At 43.5% G+C, this 8,124-nt stretch overlaps 1 pseudogene; it reads right to left on the bottom strand.

Moving 5' to 3' along the window:
* Positions 1-1,821: 1,821 nt before the first annotated feature.
* On the bottom strand, positions 1,822-2,373 carry LOC129460062 (protein tyrosine phosphatase type IVA 2-like; annotated as a pseudogene).
* Positions 2,374-8,124: the final 5,751 nt, after the last annotated feature.

The raw sequence follows: 8,124 nt of genomic DNA, 5'->3' as shown, positions 1-8,124 counted from the left end.
AAAAAGGTTTAGAGGGTGGATTCTGGGATTCACAGGTGAATGGTGAAGGAAAGAGAAGGTCTGGAAAGTCCCCGACCATGTGCAGTTGTTTCTTCAAGCCTCTTCTTGGGTCCCATGTGCAAATTAAGGTAGAGTTAGTGTGAAAAGTGCAGTGGAAATTCAGGCTGCGACATCAGCAAGCTCATTCTGTATGGACTCTGGTTGGTTATGATTTCAGTCAGTTGTATTATCTTACAAACGGAGTTTCAGCAAACTGTTTCTTATCTGCCATCCTGTAAGCTCAAGAATTTCTGTTAGCCAGACGTGGTGGCTCACGCCTGTAATCCCAGCTACTCCGGAGGCTGAGGCAGGAGAATCGCTTGAACCTGGGAGGTGGAGGTTGCAGCGAGCCGAGATCGCGCCACTGCACTCCAGCCTGGGCGACAGAGCGAGACTCCGTCTCAAAAAAAACATTCGTTACTCACCGGTTTCTTTAACTCTTTGGGGGCGTGGTTTCACAACTTTTTTTTTGAGACAATCCCTCACCAGAATCTAGGCTTTTTCTAACCTGCTCCTCCAAACTCTTCCAAAGTCTGCCCATTACCCACTTCCAAAGCCACTTCCACATTTTCAGGATTTATTGTTAGCAACAGCCCCACTCCTAAATACCAATTTTCTGTCTTAGTTTATTTTCTGTTGCTGTAACTGAATACCTGACACTGAATAATTTATAAAGAAAATGAATTTATTTCTTACAGTTCTGGAGACTGGGAAGTCCAAGATTGAGGGACACTTCTGGTAAGGACTTCCTTGCTCGCAGGACTATCTGCAGAGCCCCAAGTCAGCCCAGGGTGCACACTGTGAAGGGGGATCAAGCAGCCGAGCCCATTTCTCTCTTTCTCTTCCTATAAAGCCGCTAATGCCCACCCTCATGAGCTCATCTAATCCTAGTTACCTCCCAAAGGTCCCACCTCTCAATTGCCATAGGCAGCTTTCCCACTCTCCTAACACTGTTACAATGGGGGTTAGTTGCAACGTAAGTTTCAGAGGGGATAGACATTCAAATCATAGCAGTATATATCCAAAATAAATAAAAAGGTATCTCAGTGATATCTGCACTCCCCTGTTCATTGCATTATTCACAATAGTGAAGATGTAGAAACAACCTAAGCATCTATCAAAAGATAAAGAAAATGTGGTATATGGACACAATAGAATATTACTTGGCCTCAAAAAAGAAGAAAATTCTGTGATTTACTACAACGTGGATGAGCCTGGAGGACATTATGCAAAGTGAAATACAAATAGAAATACACGGATACGGAAAGAAGATACCACACAATCTCATGTAGATGTGGAATCTTAAAAAGTTGAACTCATAGGAACAGTGAAGAGTGGTTACCAGAGGTCAGGTGGCAAGGGTGGGAAATGAGGAGATGTTGGTCAGATGTTTTAAAAAGAGAACACACTTGGCAGTTATAACATGAATAAGTTCTGGAGACCTAATGGACAGCATGGTGACGACAGTTAATAATGTGTTGTACGCTTGATATTCACTTAGAGTAAGTCTGAAATACCCTCATCACACATATCCAAAAGGTAACTATGTGAGGTGATGGATACATTCACTAGCTTGATTGTGTCAGTCACTTCACAATGATATATATATCAAAAGATCCTGTTGTCACCTTGAATAGATACAATTTTATTTTTTTCTTTTCTTAAACATTTTATTGATTTTATAGAGGGATTTCTTTTTTTGTTTGCATTTTTCCAGCCATTGGGAGAGTGGCTGAGTACTGAGTCTATCACTACTTGGATGATACAGGTAAGACTCCAGATTCACATTTCCAAGTACTAAGAGTTCCTCTGAAATGCCACAATCCAGCCGGTCTTCATTTACATTTCTGCTGAACACAGCAGTGCCCACTGGTATCTCTGAAGTGTAATTGCATCTCAGGTCGGCATTTCTCCAAGTAAAGCAGCTGTTTGGAATTGAATCCTCTCCTTCTTTTTTGTCTTATAAACTGAACTGCATCTTCATACTTAATTCCATATTCAAAGCAAGCGCTGCCAGCACAGGTGCCCTTCCCAATCCCACAGCACAATGCACTGCAACACAGCAACCTGGCTTTTCACGCCCTTTGTTGTTTAACGGGTTTAGCCAATCATCTGCTATCTGATTAGGTGGTGGAGCTTCGTCGTCAAAAGACCAATCTAAAATGTGGATTCCTTGTGTTTCAACTGGAACTTTACCAAATGTAGCATCACAAACTCAAACCAAAGGTGTCACTCCACACGTCTCTGTGAACTTGTTGCAGCGGTGCTGATAGACTTGTGGGTTATGAGAAAATGCATGTTCCTGTAAATCTCCACAAGGGCCGAGCAGTCCATTATGGCAAAGAAAAAGTGAGCATGTGTGTGAGTAATGGGGAAAGTGAAAAAAAATCAATAAATCTTGAAATGTTTCACAGCAGAAAACTTTTTAATGTTTTATTTTTAGATCACTAAACTGCCTATTGATCAGTGTTTTTTCTATTTAACTTGTCTATTCCTTATGAAGCTTCTGTCTTCAAGATAAGCAGAATTGTTCAGAATCCACTGGAATCCAAATTCAACTTGGGCCTCAATTTCTGCAGATGTACACCTCTGGACTCCAAAAAATCCAAGGACACACAAAACTTAAGCAGCCTTTATTACATTTAGTTCAACAAGTTAAAAGTGTAGGTCACTTTCCACTTTTGTTTACTTGATGCTTAATTTTACTGGAATCGTTAAAAGAAATATACTTGCAATTTTTTTAAAAAGGTATCTATTTCTGAGGCCAGTCTTGGTGTCTAGAGTTTTCAAGGCAGTGTTAATGATAGCACGTAGAACCTCAAAGCTCCTTTGTCGGTGAAAATGCTGTGCTAAGCCTGGCAGAAGTCTGCTCCCACACTCAGAATCACCATAAATGTGCAACATCACCAAAAAGGGCTGGTATGCTGGGGACTGGGCATTGGAGTTGGGGATGGCTGCCCCAGCCTCTGTACATGACACCTGGCCTGGTGGATCCAGAGTTAGTCTTGCTGCCCAGCTGCCACTCTAGCCACTCCCTAGACACAGTTTTAAATTGTCAGATATACCTTTAGTAAAGTTGAAAAAACAATTCCTGAGGAATTAAAAGAAGGAAAATTTTCTATTTATTAAATAGCATAAAGATACCAAAATTGATGAATGTATGATTTGAAAAGAAACCTCAGACAAAAGTTAAGATTATGCAAGCATAAATATTGAGAAGTTATTAACAGAGAGAAGCTGGCAGTGCATTGCTAAAATATACTATAAGCAAATGGATTCTATTCTAGAAACACAAAGTTGATCAGAAAACCTACTAATATTACCATCGCAGTAAGTTAAGGGGAAAATAAAATCACTTCAATTACATGAAAAAATTAACTTTACAATATATTTTAGATTTTATAAAAATAGCAAATTTGTTTGCTACCTTAACATGATTTAAAAAAAAAAAAAAAAAAACACATAGGATTTTAACCGTAAAGCCAGTGTGCTTCTTAATGGTAGAACATTAGGAGGAGTTAGGAACAAGATATGGATACTGACTTAGATCAGGATTTTTAAAAACTGGACTAATATTAGAAATGCAGAAACTGCAGATAGTGAGTTTCAGTGGTTACTGCCGACGTACACACATTTCTATACCATTGGGGGGTTGTTTCTTAAGTTGTCCATTTTTTTTTATGCATGGGAGGCATAAAAGAGGCAGAGGTTTGCTGACTTCCGGGAAACAGGAAATTAAGAAACCAACTTATTACCTGTGGCTAAGTGCAGTGGCTCACACCTGTAATCCCAGCACTTTGAGAGGCTGAGGCAGGAACATCGCTTGAGGCTGGGAATTCAAGACCAGCCTGGGCAACATGGTGAGACTCCCCATCTCTACAAAAAAAAATTTTGAATTCCAAAACAAGAAAACAACTTAGCCTGGGATAAGGTCTTGCCTATTGCCCTGCTTAGAGTAAGAGTCACCCTAGAAGCAAGCTCCAATTAGGCCCCTATGAAATGCTTTATGAGCGACTCTTCCTTAAAACTAAATTTTGTTAAAATTCATAAAACAGTCATATTGTAAAAGAACTAGATACCAAAAAATATGCACAGTCTGGCCAGGCACAGTGGCTCAGGCCTGTAATCCCAGCACTTGGGGAGGCCAAGGCAGGTGGGTCATGAGGTTAGGAGTTCAAGACCAGTCTGGCCAACATAGTGAAACCCTGTCTCTACTAAAAATACAAAAAATTAGCCAGGTGTGGTGGTGTGCACCTGTAATCCCAGCTACTCGGGAGGCTGAGGCATGAAAATTACGTGAACCTGGGAGGCGGAGGTTGCAGTGAACAGAGATCACGCCATTGCACTCCAACCCAGCCGACAGTGTGAGACTCCATCTAAAATATAATGTCTATACAAAAATGTCTAAAATATATAAATATGTATTATTTATATATTAATGTATATTTAAAATGATCTTATCCATCTATTATTTTATCCATCCAAAATAAATAAATAAATATATATACACACACACACACACACACACACAGTCTCTGGGTGCAACTTTGTTCCTATAGATGTTCTTTGTTCCTATAGATATTCTTTGTTCCTATAGATGTTCTTTTACAATGCCTTAGCCCAGGAGAACAAGTACCCCTTCAAATCTGGAAAAATCACAACACTGAGCACCAAATACAGCCCAAATGGAATGGACCCTTTTGAAGTTCTCCTGGTAACTCATTCATTCATAAAGTTAAAAGGAGTCAAGCCCTGGGTTCATCAGTCACCAGTAAAGATTGTACCTGTCCACTGCACTCCAGCGTGGGTGACAGAGCAAGACCCCATCTCCAATAAAAAAGTAGTATGTGATCATATTTAAAACTCTCCGCAACCCCTCATTACACAGCTTACACTTACCACAGACAACAGGAAGCAGTAGGGCCAAGTCATCCAAACCCCAAATGGCTGTAGAAGCCCACAACTAACTTCTCCACCCACGAATACACTTGTGAGCCCCTAACTGATCACCCAGGAATACACCTGTGAGCCCCTAACTAATCACCCAGGAATACACTTGTAAGCCACTAGCTGATCACCCAGGAATACACTTATGAGCCCCTAACTGATCTTCACTTACTTTTCAGAAAAAAACAAAAGACTGAAAGGGCTCTTGGATCTCCAGATAAATGAAAAGCCATTTATCCATATTTTCATTCCTCTTAGAGTCTAAAACCAGCCTCTGCCTGATCAAACCAGAAGGCCAGAAGCAGATGGCAGCTGAAGGAAACAGCTCACTCAAAATGCCAACCAGGCCTCTGTTCATGCCATCATGGATAAGATCTATTTTTGAGGGTCTAATTAAGTTAGGAACTATAATTTTATGTATGTTGGGATTCCTTTTCCTTCTTGTCAAGGTACAGATGGAGCAGAGCTATCTTGTATGTCAGTAGCCCCACTCATGCATTCTTTGTACTCAGTCAGACCTGCGTGCCTTGAAAGCATGAAGTAGCTAGAATGGTCGTCTCCCCACTTCCCTCAAGACTGAGGAGTGCACAAAAAGGGGGGTACCTGTAACTGTGGGACCAGCTCAAACAAGTTAACCATTTCTTAAGTTGTTGCAGGCACACACGGAACCAAAATTGCCTTGGCACATGCAATGCAAAAAGCTTTAATTTCTAATTGTTATCATCACCAGCCTGGCAGGCCTACATTGGCATCATCTGGGTCTAGCTGGAAATGCCATAAAAACTTGACCCACCCCAATCACAGAGACAGATCTGAGCATTGCCTCGTCTCCTTGCCAGTTGACTTGGTATAAAGCTTTTTTTTTTTCTTCCCCAAAAGAGGGAACCATAATGTTGGCTTCTGTGCATGTTGTAAAGTAAGCCTATTGCTCAGTAACAAATATATCTTTCCATTTTTTAGTTTTTCTTTTTTTTTTTTTTTTTTTGAGACGGTGTCTCGCTCTGTCACCCAGGCTGGAGTACAGTGGCGCGATCTCAGCTTACTGCAAGCTCCGCCTCCCGAGTTCACGCCATTCTCCTGCCTCGGCCTCCCAAGTAGCTGGGACTATAGGCGCCCGCCACCACGCCCAGCTCATTTTTTGTATTTTTAGTAGAGACGGGGTTTCACCATGTTAGCCAGGATGGTCTTGATCTCCTGACCTCGTGATCCACCCGCTTCGGCCTCCCAAAGTGCTGGGATTACAGGTGTGAGCCACCGTGCCCGGCCCATTTTTTAGTTTTTCTTTTACAAACTTTAAAACATTATTGTATTCATAATTTTTCAGTTTATATGTGGTTTTTGGAAGATTTATTCCCAGACAGTTCTCATTTTAAATTTAACATTTTATAAGATATATTTCTAAGTAGCTTATTTCTATTGCTATAATGAATATGAGGGTTTTTTATAGTATTTTTTGTTGTTGTTGTTGTTGTTTGTTTGTTTTTGAGATGGAGTCTCACTCTGTCACCCAGGCTGCAGTGCAATGGCACGATCTCGGCTCACTGCAACCTCCACCTCCAGGGTTCAAGTGATTCTTCCATCTCAACCTCCCAAGTAGCTGGGATTACAAGCGCTCACCACCAAGCCTGGCTAATTTTTGTGGTACTTCTGTAGAGATGGGGTTTCACCATGTTGGCCAGGCTTGTCTTGAACTCCTGACCTCAGGTGATCCACCTGCCTTGGCCCCCCAAAGTGCTGGAATTACAGGCGTGAGCCGCCACACCCTGCCTATAGTATATTTTCTTATTGGAAGTTGGTGGAACCACGGACTGAATGTGCCCCTTAAGTCATATATTGAAGCCCTAATCCCCAGTGTTGCTGTACTGGGAAATGGAATGCCTAAGAAAATAATTAAGGCTAAATAAGGTCATGAGAAGCCAGGAGTGGTGGCTCACGCCTGTAATCCCAGCACTTTGGGAGGCCGAGGCAGGCGGATCACCTGAGGTCAGGAGTTCGAGACCAGCCTGGCCAACATGGTGAAACCCCATGTCTACTAAAAATACAAAAATTAGCCGGGCGTGGTGGTGGATGCCTGTAATCCCAGCTACTCGGGAGGCTGAGGCAGAAGAATTGCTTGAACCCGGGAGGCAGAGGTTGCAGTGAGGCAATTGTGCCATTACACTCCAGCCTGGGCGACAAGAGTGAAACTCCTAAAAAAAAAAATGTTATGGGATCTTTGAGGTGTCATTTTTCTTGTCAGGAACCTCTGTGGCCGGTGGCACCTTTGCTCGAATTTTGCTCAGGCCCGCTGGGCTCATCTGCCCCCTTGGCCTAGCATGCTGTGCTCAGCTCACACTACCAGCCCAGATCCCACACCTCTAAGGGAGACTGTGAGTCAGGTGTGGAGCAGCAAGGGGTGTGTGAGCAAGCATGGGATTCAGCCACTGCACCGACACGCTGGCTGCTGCTGTGGGGCAGGCAGCTCCAGGTGCCGGCAGGGGTGCCAGCTCTCTGTGAGGCTGTGGCTGGACTAGGCACACCACAAGCAGCTTCCATGGCTGGCACTAGAGAATGCGGTGTTGCCCAAAGGCTTGGAGACCCCAAAAACCACAGGGCCCCAAAGAGGGAGTCACAGCCCTGGCTCAAAGATCTCCCAGGTCTGGGCTCCTCGAAGCGCTGAAGCTCTTCTCTTTTTCTCTTCACCCACAATGTGGCAAGCAAGGGGCATGTTTCAGCTGTGTGTGCTACAGCTCTTTCAGCCTTGCCATTCAGCAGGTCCTGAGTTCTTGTCCTGCGACCAGAAAGAAGGAGGTAGGCAGACAAGTGAGGGTGAGCAAGATGAAGGGGAGCTTTACTGAGTGATAGAATAGCTCAGAGGAGACCGCAGGTGGCAGCTCCTATCTGCAGCTAGCGTGTCCCTCAGTGTTTAGCTCCTAGCACAGAGGGTACCTCCTCTCTGCAGCTGGTTGTCCTGACAAGGGCTCAGCTCTCAGCGGAGAGGAGGCCCTAGAGTGAATGGCTCCTCTCTGCAGGCAGATGGTCCCCCGTCTGGTCACCTCGGCTGAGCCTGGGGTTTGTACGGGTCTCAGAGAGGAGGAAGTGCTTGCCGATTGGTTCATGGGCGGCTATGGACGGCCAAGAAAAGGAACCATAAGTTCC

Source organism: Symphalangus syndactylus, chromosome 13, assembly GCF_028878055.3.
Source record: "Symphalangus syndactylus isolate Jambi chromosome 13, NHGRI_mSymSyn1-v2.1_pri, whole genome shotgun sequence".
NCBI classification, from domain to species: domain Eukaryota; kingdom Metazoa; phylum Chordata; class Mammalia; order Primates; family Hylobatidae; genus Symphalangus; species Symphalangus syndactylus.
The sequence above is the reverse complement of the archived record's forward strand: the minus strand, read 5'-3'. Positions and strand labels throughout refer to the sequence as shown.